The sequence below is a fragment of the Leopardus geoffroyi genome, chromosome A3 (assembly GCF_018350155.1).
Source record: "Leopardus geoffroyi isolate Oge1 chromosome A3, O.geoffroyi_Oge1_pat1.0, whole genome shotgun sequence".
NCBI classification, from domain to species: Eukaryota; Metazoa; Chordata; class Mammalia; order Carnivora; family Felidae; genus Leopardus; species Leopardus geoffroyi.
In genome coordinates this window covers 122,791,358-122,806,649 of record NC_059336.1, presented here as the reverse complement: position 1 = coordinate 122,806,649, position 15,292 = coordinate 122,791,358, and positions in this window count along the sequence as shown.

Sequence of the window (15,292 nt, the reverse complement as noted above, 5' to 3'; positions counted from 1 at the left end):
TCTTTTTTTTAAAGTTTTTTTATGTTTATTTATTTTTGAGATAGTGGGTGGGGGAGGAGGAGGGACAGAGAGAGAGGGGGACAGAGGATCTGAAGCAGGCTCTGCCACTGACAGCAGAGAGCCCAATGTTGGGCCGAGCCTGATGCGGGGCCCAAATTCACAAACCCCGAGATCATGACCTGAGCCAAAGTCAGATGCTCAACTGACTGAGCCACCCAGGCACCCCTCCTCATTTCCCATTCCTTTTCTGACCCAATCCATTGTGTTGGCCTCAGGTATCCCTGAAGAAAATACCTTCAAAGTGGTCATAGTGTACAAGTAAAAGCCCTTCCAACCCAGACTCTGCTTGATTGTTACCAAAGGCAATATCACTGTATCATGGCTTGAGGAACACTTATCATAGTGTCCTTAAGTGTAAGAGAAGACCTTACACTTGGCCTTACTTCTCTTTCTGGAAGGAGACATGTGAATGTAACACACTTCCTGTGCACAGCACACATCTTGATACTCAGCCAAGATAGGGTGCTGCAGCAGAACTCACCTGCATATCTAGCCGGGAAGATCCACCAGGAATAGCCTCCCAAGAAAATACTCCTTCCAACAAAAAAAGGCCAGAATAATCAGTTTTTCAATGGCTATCTCACAGCATGCCAGGCTGAGACACAGTTTCACAGGACACTAGGCTTTCATTGACTGTACCAAATGAAAGCAGGCTGACAAGAACTGACAGGCATTCATTTGAAACAAGTGTTGGGAAAAAAAAAATCAAAGCTCGAGCTTCTTTTTCTTTCCATTAAGTAATATAGACTTCCCTACAGTCTGTTTTGTAATTTTTTTTCATTTTTTTTCCATACAGCTTTAATATATTGGAAATGGAATGAAAAGGAGCCTTATCAATAACCAGTGAAGGGGTTGGGACACCTGGATGGCTCAGTCGGTTAAGCATTGACTTTGGCTCAGGTCATGATCTCACAGTTTGTGAGTTTGAGTCCGGCATCAGGCTCTGTGCTGACACCTCAGAACCTGGAGCCTGCTTCAGATTCTGTGTCTCCCTCTCTCTCCACCCCTCCCCCACTCATACTCTGTCTCTTTCAAAAATAAAATAAAAACATTAAAAATTTTAATAAAAAAATAATAAAATAGCCAGTGAAAGGGTGAGGAATGCCTTTCCTCAGGGTTTTGCAATCTTCAATGCTCCCATCACATCTAAATGTGCAATCCAAAAACCTGCACCTATTCTTAGTGTAGGCCTCTCCATGGTTTCCACCCACTCCCCTAAATTCACTATGAAACACAAGAATCATCTCCCTAGAATGTCTCTCCCCTCCACTACTTATAATTTTCTATGTTCCACTTAATGTTCCAAATATAATTATACCTCCTCATGGTCATTGCACTGACCACACTAATTCACCATACTTCCCTCCCTGAGGTGGTTGAGCCCCCATTTAAACTACCAAGGCAGCCACTGCCTACTAGGTTTTGTAGGTATGCTGTCCTCTCAAAGAAATCACAAGTCTATGGGAAGATGGTGACATAGGAGGACGCTGGGCTCACCGCGCATCCTGCTGATCACTTAGATTCCACCTACACCTGCCTAAATAACCCAGAAAACTGCCAGAGGATTAGCAGAATGGAGTCTCTGGAGCCAAGCGCAGAAGAGAGGCCCACGGAAAAGGGTAGGAAGGGCTGCGAGGTGGTGCGCGCTCCACGGACTGGCGGTAGGGAGCCAGGGCAGAGGGCCGCCCGCTGGCCAAGCAGAGCCCCCGAGTCTGGCTGGCAAAAGCGGAGGGGCCGGACGGACTGTGTTCCGACAGCAAACGCGACTTAGCGTCTGGGAGGTCATAAGTTAACAGCTCTCCTCGGAAAGCGGGAAGGCTGGAGGACAAAGGGACAAAGGGAGGGAGAGCTGCTGAGCCCCCGGAAGACAGAGCTCAGTTTGGTGGGGAACAAAGGCGCTCGCCAGCGCCATCTCCCTCGCCCATCCCCCAACCAAAATCCCAAAGGGAACCAGTTCCTGCCAGGGAACTTGCTCGCTCTGTGCAAACACCCAACTCTGTGCTTCTGTGGAGCCAAACCTCCGGCAGCAGATCTGACTCTCTCCCGCTGCCACAGGGCCCCTCCTGAAGTGGATCACCTAAGGAGAAGCGAGCTAAGCCTGCCCCTCCTGCCCCTGTGCACCTTGCCTACCCACCGCAGCTAATATGCCAGATCCCCAGCATCACAAGCCTGGCAGTGTGCAAGTAGCCCAGATGGGCCACGCCACCCCACAGTGAATCCTGCCCCTAGGAGAGGGGAAGAGAAGGCACACACCAGTCTGACTGTGGCCCCAGCGGTGGGCTGGGGGCAGCCATCAGGTCTGACTGCGACTCCGCCCACCAATTCCAGTTATACACCACAGCACAGGGGAAGTGCCCTGCAGGTCCTCACCATGCCAGGGACTATCCAAAATGACCAAACAGAAGAATTCCCCTCAGAAGAATCTCCAGGAAATAACAACAGCTAATGAACTGATCAAAAAGGATTTAAATGATATAACAGAAAGTGAATTTAGAATAATAGTCATAAAATTAATTGCTGGGCTTGAAAACAGTATAGAGGACAGCAGAGAATCTCTTGCTACAGAGATCAAGGGACTAAGGAACAGCCAGGAGGAGCTGAAAAACGCTTTAAACGAAATGCAAAACAAAATGGAAACCACGACGGCTTGGATTGAAGAGGCAGAGGAGAGAATAGGTGAACTAGAAGATAAAGTTATGGAAAAAGAGGAAGCTTAGAGAAAGAGAGATAAAAAAATCCAGGAGTATGAGGGGAAAATTAGAGAACTAAGTGATACACTAAAAAGAAATAATATACGCATAATTGGTATCCCAGAGGAGGAAGAGAGAGGGAAAGGTGCTGAAGGGATACTTGAAGAAATAATAGCTGAGAACTTCCCTGAACTGGGGAAGGAAAAAGGCATTGAAATCCAAGAGGCACAGAGAACTCCCTTCAGACGTAACTTGAATCGATCTTCTGCACGACATATCATAGTGAAACTGGCAAAATACAAGGATAAAGAGAAAATTCTGAAAGCAGCAAGGGATAAACGTGCCCTCACATATAAAGGGAGACCTATAAGACTCGTGACTGATCTCTCTTTTGAAACTTGGCAGGCCAGAAAGGATTGGCACGAGATCTTCAGTGTGCTAAACAGAAAAAATATGCAGCCGAGAATCCTTTATCCAGCAAGTCTGTCATTTAGAATAGAAGGAGAGATAAAGGTCTTCCCAAACAAACAAAAACTGAAGGAATTTGTCACCACTAAACCAGCCCTACAAGAGATCCTAAGGGGGATCCTGTGAGACAAAGTACCAGAGACATCACTACAAGCATAAAACATACAGACATCACAATGACTCTAAACCCGTATCTTTCTATAATAACACTGAATGTAAATGGATTAAGGGCCAACCAAAAGACATAGGGTATCGGAATGGATAAAAAAACACGACCCATCTATTTGCTGTCTACAAGAGACTCATTTTAGATCTGAGGACACCTATAGATTGAGAGTGAGGGGATGGAGAACTATTTATCATGCTACTGGAAGCCAAAAGAAAGCTGGAGTAGCCATACTTATATCAGACAAAGTACACTTTAAATTAAAGGCTGTAACAAGAGATGAAGAAGGGCATTATATAATAGTTACAGGGTCTATCCATCAGGAAGAGCTAACAATTATAAATGTCTATGTGCCGAATACCAGAGCCCCCAAATATATAAAACAATTACTCATAAACATAAGCAACCTTATTGATAAGAATGTGGTAATTGCAGGGGACTTTAACACTCCACTTACAGAAATGGATAGATCATCTAGACACATGGTCAATAAAGAAACAAGGGCCCTGAATGATACATTGAATCAGATAGACTTGACAGATATATTTAGAACTCTGCATCCCAAAGCAACAGAATATACTTTCTTCTCGAGTGCACATGGAACATTCGCCAAGATAGATCATATACTGGGTCACAAAACAGCCCTTCATAAGTTTACAAGAATTGAAATCATACCATGCATACTTTCAGACCACATGCTATGAAGCTTGAAATCAACCACAGGAAAAAGTCTGGAAAACCTCCAAAAGCATGGAGGTTAAAGAACACCCTACTAACGAATGAGTGGGTCAACCAGGCAATTAGAGAAGAAATTAAAAAATATATGGAAACAAACGAAAATGAAAATACAACAATCCAGACGCTTTGGGATGCAGCGAAGGTAGTCCTGAGAGGAAAATGCATTGCAATCCAGGCCTATCTCAAGAAACAAGAAAAATCCCAAATACAAAATCTAACAGCACACCTAAAGGAACTAGAAGCAGAACAGCAAAGGCAGCCTAAACCCAGGAGGAGAAGAGAAATAATAAAGATCAGAGCAGAAATAAACAATATAGGATCTAAAAATATGGTAGAGCAGATCAACGAAACCAAGAGTTGGTTTTTTGAAAAAATAAACAAAATTGACAAACCTGTAGCCAGGCTTCTCAAAAAGAAAAGGGAGATGACCCAAATAGATAAAATCATGAATGAAAATGGAATTATTACAACCAATCCCTCAGAGATACAAGCAATTATCAGGGAATACTATGAAAAATTATATGCCAACAAATTGGACAACCTGGAAGAAATGGACAAATTCCTAAACACCCACACGCTTCCAAAACTCAATCAGGAGGAAAGAGAAAGCTTGAACAGACCCATAACCAGCGAAGAAATTGAATCGGTTATCAAAAATCTCCCAACAAATAAGAGTCCAGGACCAGATGGCTTCCCAGTGGAGTTCTACCAGACGTTTAAAGCAGAGATAATACCTATCCTTCTCAAGCTATTCCAAGAAATAGAAAGGGAAGGAAAACTTCCAAACTCATTCTATGAAGCCAGTATTGTTTGATTCCTAAACCAGACAGAGACCCAGTAAAAAAAGAGAACTACAGGCCAATATCCCTGATGAATATGGATGCAAAAATTCTCAATAAGATACTAGCAAATAGAATTCAACAGCATATAAAAAGAATTATTCACCATGATCATGTGGGATTCATTCCTGGGATGCAGGGCTGGTTCAACATTCGCAAATCAATCAACGTGATACATCACATTAATAATAATAAAAAAAAAAGAACCATATGATCCTGTCAATCGATGCAGAAAAGGCCTTTGACAAAATCCAGTACCCTTTCTTAATAAAAACCCTTGAGAAAGTCGGGATAGAAGGAACATACTTAAAGATCATAAAAGCCATTTATGAAAAGCCCACAGCTAACATCATCCTCAATGGGGAAAAACTGAGAGCTTTTTCCCTGAGATCAGGAGCACGACAGGGATGCCCACTCTCACCGCTGTTGTTTAACATAGTGTTGGAAGTTCTAGCATCAGCAATCAGACAACAAAAGGAAACCAAAGGCATCAAAATTGGCAAAGATGAAGTCAAGCTTTCGCTTTTTGCAGATGACATGATGTTATACATGGAAAATCTGATAGACTCCACCAGAAGTCTGCTAGAACTGATACATGAATTCAGCAAAGTTGCAGGATACAAAATCAATGTACAGAAATCAGTTGCATTCTTATACACTATAATGAAGCAACAGAAAGACAAAGAAACTGATCCCATTCACAATTGCACCAAGAAGCATAAAATACCTAGGAATAACTCTAACCAAAGATGTACAAGATCTGTATGCTGAAAACTATAGAAAGCTTATGAAGGTAGTTGAAGAAGATATAAAGACATGGAAAGACATTCCCCGCTCATGGATTGGAAGAATAAATATTGTCAAAATGTCAATACTACCCAAAGCTATCTACACATTCAATGCAATCCCAATCAAAATTGCACCAGCATTCTTCTCGAAACTAGAACAAGCAATCCTAAAATCCATGTGGAACCACAAAAGGCCCCGAATAGCCAAAGTAATTTTGAAGAAGAAGACCAAAGCAGGAGGCATCACAATCCCAGACTTTAGCCTCTACTACAAAGCTGTCATCATCAAGACAGCATGGTATTGGCACAAAAACAGACACATAGACCAATGGAATAGAATAGAAACCCCAGAACTAGACCCACAAACGTATGGCCAACTCATCTTTGACAAAGCAGGAAAGAACATCCAATGGAAAAAAGACAGTCTCTTTAACAAATGGTGCTGGGAGAACTGGACGGCAACATGCAGAAGGTTGAAACTAGACCACTTTCTCACACCATTCACAAAAATAAACTCAAAATGGATAAAGGACCTGAATGTGAGACAGGAAACCATCAAAACCCTAGAGGAGAAAGCAGGAAAAGACCTCTCTGACCTCAGCCACAGCAATTTCTTACTTGACACATCCCCAAAGGCAAGGGAATTAAAAGCAAAAATGAACTACTGGGACCTTATGAAGGTAAAAATCTTCTGCACAGCAAAGGAAACAACCAACAAAACTAAAAGGCAACCAACGGAATGGGAAAAGATATTTGCAAATGACATATCGGACAAAGGGCTAGTCTCCAGAATCTATAAAGAGATCACCAAACTCCACACCCGAAAAACAAATAACCCAGTGAAGAAATGGGCAGAAAACATGAATAGACACTTCTCTAAAGAAGACATCCGGATGGCCAACAGGCACATGAAAAGATGTTCAACGTCGCTCCTTATCAGGGAAATGCAAACCAAAACCACACTCAGATATCACCTCACGCCAGTCAGAGTGGTCAAAATGAACAAATCAGGAGACTATAGATGCTGGAGAGGATGTGGAGAAACGGGAACCCTCTTGCACTGTTGGTGGGAATGCAAATTGGTGCAGCCGCTCTGGAAAGCAGTGGAGGTTCCTCAGAAATTTAAAAATAGACCTACCCTATGACCCAGCAATAGCACTGCTAGGAATTTACCCAAGGGATACAGGAGTACTGATGCATAGGGGCACTTGTACCCCAATGTTTATAGCAGCACTCTCAACAATAGCCAAATTGTGGAAAGAGCCTAAATGTCCATCAACTGATGAATGGATAAAGAAATTGTGGTTTATATACACAATGGAATACTACGTGGCAATGAGAAAGAATGAAATATGGCCTTTTGTAGCAACGTGGATGGAACTGGAGAGTGTGATGCTAAGTGAAATAAGCCATACAGAGAAAGACAGATACCATATGGTTTCACTCTTATGTAGATCTTGAGAAACTTAACAGAAACCCATGGGGGAGGGGAAGGAAAAAAAAAAAAGAGGTTAGAGTGGGAGAGAGCCAAAGCATCAGAGACTGTTAAAAACTGAGAACAAACTGAGGGTTGATGGGGGTGGGAGGGAGGGGAGGGTGGGTGATGTGTATTGAGGAGGGCACCTTTTGGGATGAGCACTGGGTGTTGTATGGAAACCAATTTGACAATAAATTTCATATATTGAAAAAAAAAAGAAATCACAAGTCTGGGAAGGTGGAAGTTATATTCATTTTCTAGGGGTGCTGTAATAAATTATCACAAACCAAGAAGCTTAAAACAACAGAAATATGTGCTTTCACAGTTCTGGAGGCAGAAGTCCATGATAAGGTTATCAGCAGAGTCATACTCTAAAGCCTCAAAGGGAGGATACATTGCATGCATTTCTCTTAGCCACTAGTATTACCTACAATCCTGGACATTCCTTGTCTTGTGTATCCTCCAATCTCTGCTGTCATCCTGACATGGCCACTTTCCTGCTGTGTCAGTATCCCTGTGTCTCCTCTCCTCTTCTTATAAGGAGGCAAAACATACTGGATTTAAGTTTCACTCTAAAACAATATGAACCTTTTGTAACCAATTACATTTGCAAAGATCTTATCTCTACAAAGGTTGCATTCTGAGATTCTGTTTAGACATGTACTTGTGGGGGAACCCAGGGCAGAGATATACCCTCATCCTGCTTTTGATGCTTAGTATCTTTCTTAGACTGGGAGAATTCAAGGACTAGGCTGATAATGATACCATTATATTTGGGGAGCTTGCTTTGTGTGAGATGATGTGCCAGGCTCTGCAGGGGAGCCTTTCTGCATGGACTCAGCCGCAGAAAGGCAGTAAAAGTACCCCTCCTATAAATCTTGGTTCTACTAAGAAAAGCCAATCACTTTGTAATGGTAACTGCTTTTGACCCACTCTTCTGGGAGGCCACTAGTAGGTACAGTGGAGTTCACTTAAGCAGAGCTTTAGTGTAAGAGATCAGGAATAATTAAGGCAGGCAGGTTGGGGAGAGGAAGCAATCATGGGGAAGTCTCATCTTAAAGCATGGGAAATGTCAAGTTGGATTCACTCTGTGTAAAGGTCAGCCCTAACATGCCAACCTTTTGAAATTTCATTTGAAGGACTCTGTTTAAAATACCATGCTACAAATTTGCTAAAAAAAAAAAAAAAAAAAAAAAAGCCATGCACTTTGGGAAAACCTTTTATATAGCCACAAAAGACGGAGTTACCACATTAGAGTGCAAAACTAAATAAAAGCAATATAAATGCCATAATTTCTAGGAAACAAGTGAAGGGGCACGCAAAAATTTTAAATATCCAAGGGAACACTATGGTAGAAGGGAAACAAGCAAATAACAAACTAACCCCTCCTAGTCCTAGGGTTAGAAAACTAGGTTTCCAGTTCCAGTTTGCTGTTTGCTGGCTTTGTGACATTCAGCAAGTTAAGACATTTCACCTTTCTCTAATATGGAATAATACTTGCCTTACGTACTTGCTGTAAGTAATTGTGAAACAAAATAAGATCTTATGAGTGAGATGTTCTGTGAAATCATTAATCACTCCACAAATATTTGGATTATTTTGAGACCTTCAGATAGGCAGTTATATAGTATCTTAATGATTATAAAAGTTACAACCAAATACTGTCTGCCATTTTGAAAGAAAACAAATTTGTTCTTGAGGAGAGTCCTAAGGGATCAGCCCAAACTGGTTGCCTAGGAGAAGAGCCATTTAACTAAAGGTTATGTAAAATTGAAAGCCACAATCAGACTTTTAAAAATAGAATTTTAAAAGGTGATCTAGTCAGTGAACCAACAAATCCAACAAAATGTGCTGATTGAACACCTACTATGTCTAGGTGTTCTCTAAGACTGATGGAAATGCAGAGCTGAAAATAATTAGTATCCCTGATCCTAAAAAGATCAGAATGCAGCCATATACTATTAAAAAATAAATGTCTACATAGCATGTGAAGAACACAGAGACCTGGCTAAATGAGAGCTGAGTGATCAGAGTGAGGAGAGATCCCCATGGATTTAGTGGTCAGGGAAACTTTATGGAGGAAGGGTTTATGAATTGAACAGGAAGAGTGACAGTTTTGAGTCTATAAAATGGAACAGACAGTTAAATATCTTAGATGGAAGAGGCTGGAAGGGATGAATGCGGAAGGAGAGGAAAAGAGATAGATACTTTGTTTCAATCCAGGGTGTCGCCATCTTAAGTATGCCTCTGTCTTTGAGGTTATTATCCACAATATCAGTCTGGACCATCATGTCAGACTGAAACAAAAGGCATGTAGCAAGTTAGTCAAACCTAGGAGAAGCCTTAAATATAGATGATGTCCTCTGCTCTGTTCATTCCAAACAGGATAAAAGATAAGGAGATAAACACTAAACCTACTTTTCTTTCGGGTGTCTTGGGCACATGGCCACCATTCCACGATTTATAGACAAATGAATCCATCCATTCAATTTTAAACTCCGTTATGATAAAATACCTGCATGTATAAAAATGCTTGCAAAATACATATGGAGAGAGAGACACACACAAATATATATTCGAATATATGTATGTGGGTATAGGACTGGTTGGGAAAGGCAAAAAGGGGAAAAAAATAACTTGACGAGAGAAGAAACCTAAGAAAAATCAGAATGGAATTTAGAGTTGCAAAATGGATGCTTTTTGAGAAGATTGAACAGAAGAAAATGATGAGACTGAAATTAGCTGAATTGGAACAATGCTTTCTAAAAAGTGACCTATCCAGAGATGGGAAGATCGTACCCCTTCAAGAAGAGACAATCAGCTTTTGTGTGCTGTGTCACTGTAAAAGCTGCTTCCAGCAGAGAGGAGCATAGCCCGGCACTTCCTTTTGAGAAGAGATGATAAGATGACAGAACGATGAACTTTAATGGGCTATCAGATATTTTTAAATAGCATTTTCCATTTTAAATGTGGATCCAAATCTAATGCTTATAGAATGAGGGCTAAAAGCTTCAGTTCAAACCAGCAAGGCCATCACCAGTATCCGCACCGAAAGCTCTCTGACAAGAATACACTTGATTTCCAACCAGCAAGAGACTAGTTATTCCATTTAGGGAAATGACATCTTGATGACCTAAAATTACCCTTGCAGTTTCTGCAGACTGTAGTTCTGGCAATCCATCTATTCCAGGTTGCACAGAAAAGCTTTGCTAAGGCTTTTAGAGAACTCTCTCCAGGGGGATCATGCTTTCCCTGGCTCCTTTACCAAAGATGGTATAAATATCTGTCAACATGGTGCTTACAGCCACCAAATCTGGTAATTCACTCATTTAGGAACATTAATGAATGTTTACCATGTGCCAGTCTCTGTGCTAGATGCTGGAGATCCAAAAGTTAAAGACGTTGTGCCTACCCTCAAGCTCTTACTGCCCTCTGGGGAAGATAATCAAGTGAACAAATTATCAGAACATATAATAGGAGAGAGAGATGGCGAGCTGACTGAATTCCCAAAAGGGTTGTTGACTTTTGCAGTCTCCATTCAATCCTATTTCATTCACTTTCTAACACGGCAATCTGGCCCACGCCCCTCTCTGATAATGATCTCCCCAAGATCACCAGGGCTACTCAACATTCCAATCTGATGGCCAGTTCAATTCTTATACCCATTTGCCAACAACACTTATCACTTTTTGTTACCCGTTTATTTTCTGAACTCTTGTTTCCAGGACTATGCAGTATCTTGATTTTTCTCTTTACAGTCTTGAAAATTTCTTCCAAACTTTCTTGAGTAGTCTTTTTCCATTATTTGGTCATTAAATGTTAGGACTATAAAGAATCCTTTTCAGTTCCCCCTACATGTACTCTCCTTATATAATTTCATCTATGAGGCTCCCAAATAAAACAAAACCTCTAAATTTCTCCCATATATAATCCATTGTCAATTTTGTTCATTAGATTCTGGAAACGCTTCAAGTTTCTATTCAAGATGGTAAACAGAGCCCATATATTTGACTGAACCAGGCTAAATATTCATTTATATTTACAATGTTATATAAAAATATGTATATTTTAGGAAACTATCAGTGTGACCAAACAGGAAGGATACCATCCACATATTCAATATTGAGAGAACATTTTTCCAAGATATAACATAGGTTTGGATTACTAGATAGAAAAATTACCAGCCTAAGATTCAATACAAGGAAGGCAATCCTTCAATTCTCTGAAACACAGGGATAGGGATCAGAGAGATGGAGAGAACCTGGGAAATCATCAAGGGAGCCCAAATTTCACAATGTGAATGGCTTTTGGATGGACATCAGGGAAATCATTGAGGTCACAAGGTTCAGGCCATAGGTAGCCACACAAAAAAACCACCAAATAAAATAGAGACATTTCCTCAGCAAGCCACTGATAATGACCTGGTTGATTTGTGCTATTTTTTTTTTTTTTTGCACTTCTATCTTGCCAGATGAGGATGCCACTTGTAAATGAGTAAGAGGAGAGTTAAAACTACAGGAATTTGTTCTGTGAGAACCTTTTATGACACAAATATATTTTTCTGTGTTTGTGACTGTCATTTGTGTTTGAGGTAGCAGCTTAACCTTAATAGACACCTGGTCCTTATGTAAAAGGTGGTGCAAATGTTCAGGTTGTGAGGTGAGTGCAAGACCTCCTCGTTATCTGGCATACCTCCAGAGAAGGCTCTGTGCATCTCTGCATTTCTAAAAATTGAAATTTGGCCCCACTGCCCCCAACCCTTCTTCTCCAATCCTTGCTACCTGTCCCAGTGGGCACTCCTACCTGACTGGCATGCCTTTGCCTTACAACTGGAAAGAGCAATATATGGTAACAAACCTTGCTGCTGCTGGCAAAATAGTTGAACTTCTCCCTCGAGTTAGCTGTGACACATTGAAGTTAGCTGGGCTGTTCCTCTCTCTTCCTAATGGACACAATTTTATTAACAAATTCCCTTCAGTAACACCCGTATTTTAAACGGCATTTGCCCCGTGCCAAGTATACTAAGTGAGAACCCATGGTGTATTGGTAAATTATTGCTACAATAATAATGACAAGTAACCTCAATATCTTAATAGGTTAAAATAGCAAGCACTTACTTTTCTTATTTTTGTGGGTAGGTTATGACATTGGTAGGCTAGAATGGACTGGGCAACAGGTCAGATTTAGATTGTTCCAAACAACTTCTCCTTTGGGGCAACAGACACCTGACTCATGTGCTTCCCATGGTGGATCACAGGACCACAGGATGGTGAGCCAGAGAAAAAGACAATTCTTAAGGGCCAAGGTTGAAACTGGTAAACTGTGACCAGTGAATACATTCCAGGGGCCACAACCCTATGGTTAAGCCCACACAGGCAGAGGTGGATAGGACCCCAAGTGAATAAGAATAAAGGTGACAGGAAAGGGTGGATAATGATAGTGGCTGGGATAAAATCCTAACATTATGAATTATTTTAGGAACATAATATATAGACATATATACAAATTATGCTAGGTCATGTGTTATTTATTTATTGTTCCAAAATTCTCCTTTCCTTGTTATAAGATTATACACTCATAACGCTTTGTAATATGACTTTGGTTATTAGATATTGCATTTATCAGTCCAGGCTTCAATTTGATCCTGGCAACATGACATTGTATATTTTTCACTTTCTTATCTATGCTGATATGAACTTCTTCTAATCTGTGTGTGTGCATATGTACATAGACACATACACACACAGACACATACATAATAAACATATTTACATGAATTCATTCATAAATATACACATGTACATATGTACATATCCATATACATGCTTATGCATATATTTGTATATATGCATATGTATTCATATAAATGTGAATTTGAGAGAGAAGGGAGTTAAATGTATAGGACTCAAATTATCATTTTGAACCAGGATACTTATCTGTGTGGTTTTTCTATATTTGTTTAAGTGTGTTTCTCCCAGGGGCACCTGGGTGTCTCAGTTGGTTAAGTGTCCGACTTCAGCTCAGGTCATTATCTGGCAGTTCATGAGTTTGAGGCCCACATCTGGCTCTGTGCTGACTGCTCAAAGCCTGAAGCCTGCTTAAGATTCTATGTCTCCCCTCTCTCTGCCCCTCCCCTGCTCACGCTCTGTCTCTCTCTGTCTCTCTGTCTCTCAAAGATAAACATTAAAAAAAAAAAGAATTTTAAGTGTGTTTCTCCCAAAGGGACGATCTATCATCCTTGTATCTTAAGCACATAATATGGTTTCTGGAATCATCATATAATATGTGCTCAATAAATATTCAAATTATTAATTAATCACATTAATGATTTGGTTATTTTCTTTCCAAACATGTTCTGAGGATAAAAATTTAAATATTGTCCTGCAATTTTGCATCTCTTCATCTCTATCCATTCTCTGACTCAGCAGCTTGATCCTGCCTTCCTCTTTCCATATGTTCTCTAGTTCTTTTATGCCTTCTTTGAACTGGGGTGAAATATGGGCCTAATAATTCAGGAGTAAATGAACCATTATCTGTTAATGATGCAGAAGACTTTCTGTGAGTTTGCATCAGAGATGGTGCATAGGGAAAGTTAAAATCAGCAGGTGATGGTTCTGACTTTTCTGCCACTGTGGGACATTATAAAGCCATTTCACTTCTCTAGTCCTCAGTTTTTCCAAATAAAATGGAAACAGTTTTTTAAAAGTTGCCTTTCCTTCATACCTTACCTTGCTACATCAAAGGAAATTATGTTTGAGAATATGCTTTGAAAAATAAAAAGTATTGGGGCACCCGGGTGGCTCAGTGGTTTAAGCATCTGACTATTGATTTCAGCTCAGGTCATGATCCCATGGTTTATGAGATTGAGCCCCTTGATGGACTCTGTGCTGGTAGCATGGAGCCTGCTTGGAATTCTCTCTCTCCCTCTCTGCCACACCTCTCTCTCTTTCTCTCTCAAAATAAATAAATAAAATTTCAAAAAAATAAATAAAAAGTATTACATAAATATGCTCTGCAATTATTTTTTAATATGCTCAGCCTTTACTTGATGACTTAGGGTAATTATTGTGGATGACAATATTGAAACTTTCCTTTCTCCCCTTCCCACATCTTTGACTTAATACTACATGTAAGGCATATCTTAGTTTTGTTTGTTTGTTTTGTTTTTGTTTTGTTTTTTAATTTTTTTTTTCAACGTTTATTTATTTTTGGGACAGAGAGAGACACAGCATGAACGGGGGAGGGGCAGAGAGAGAGGGAGACACAGAATCAGAAACAGGCTCCAGGCTCTGAGCCATCAGCCCAGAGCCCGACGCGGGGCTCAAACTCACGGACCGCGAGATCGTGACCTGGCTGAAGTCGGACGCTTAACCGACTGCGCCACCCAGGCGCCCCGGGTTTTTTTTTTTTTTTTTTTTTTTAAACAAAAAATTTGCCAGACATCTAAGTTGTTCTAATTGCTTCTATGTCTTTTTCTCTTACGAAATGTCACTTGTTATTTCTGTCAGACTTTTTCCCCCACAATTATTAAAACAGAAATGTAATAAATGCAAGGACTATTGTTTAGGAAGTAAATATGAATGTGTCTCTCAGGGCAAGGAGAGAAGAACAGAAGGAAAGATATGGAGAAGCTATTTTTAGTTTTCTGTGCCTTGGTGAAATGGTTTTAAACAAAGTATATTATTGCAGAATAAGTACAGCTCTTCAAGATATAAAATATTCCCCATCTTATCTCACCTACCACATGCATCAAGGGATCCAGAATGGGGACAGGCAAGGAGGGAAGGGATCAGAAGCTATAAAAGGACATTTATTTTGGAGTGGATATTTCAGAATCTGTCAGCGTCACTCATTGACAGGGAAGAGAATTTACCTTGATTAAAAATCTTCCTTTATGTAAGGAGGTTTTGGGGAGCAGTGCACAAAGGAAATACCAATATCCAGGACTTCCACAGAGTGGAATCCTGGGCTGATACCCCAGCTGACTGCATCAAATACAGAACATTTCTTTCAATTTCCAACCATATTCTAGGACTAGGAAAATATCATTTCAAATACTAAACTCA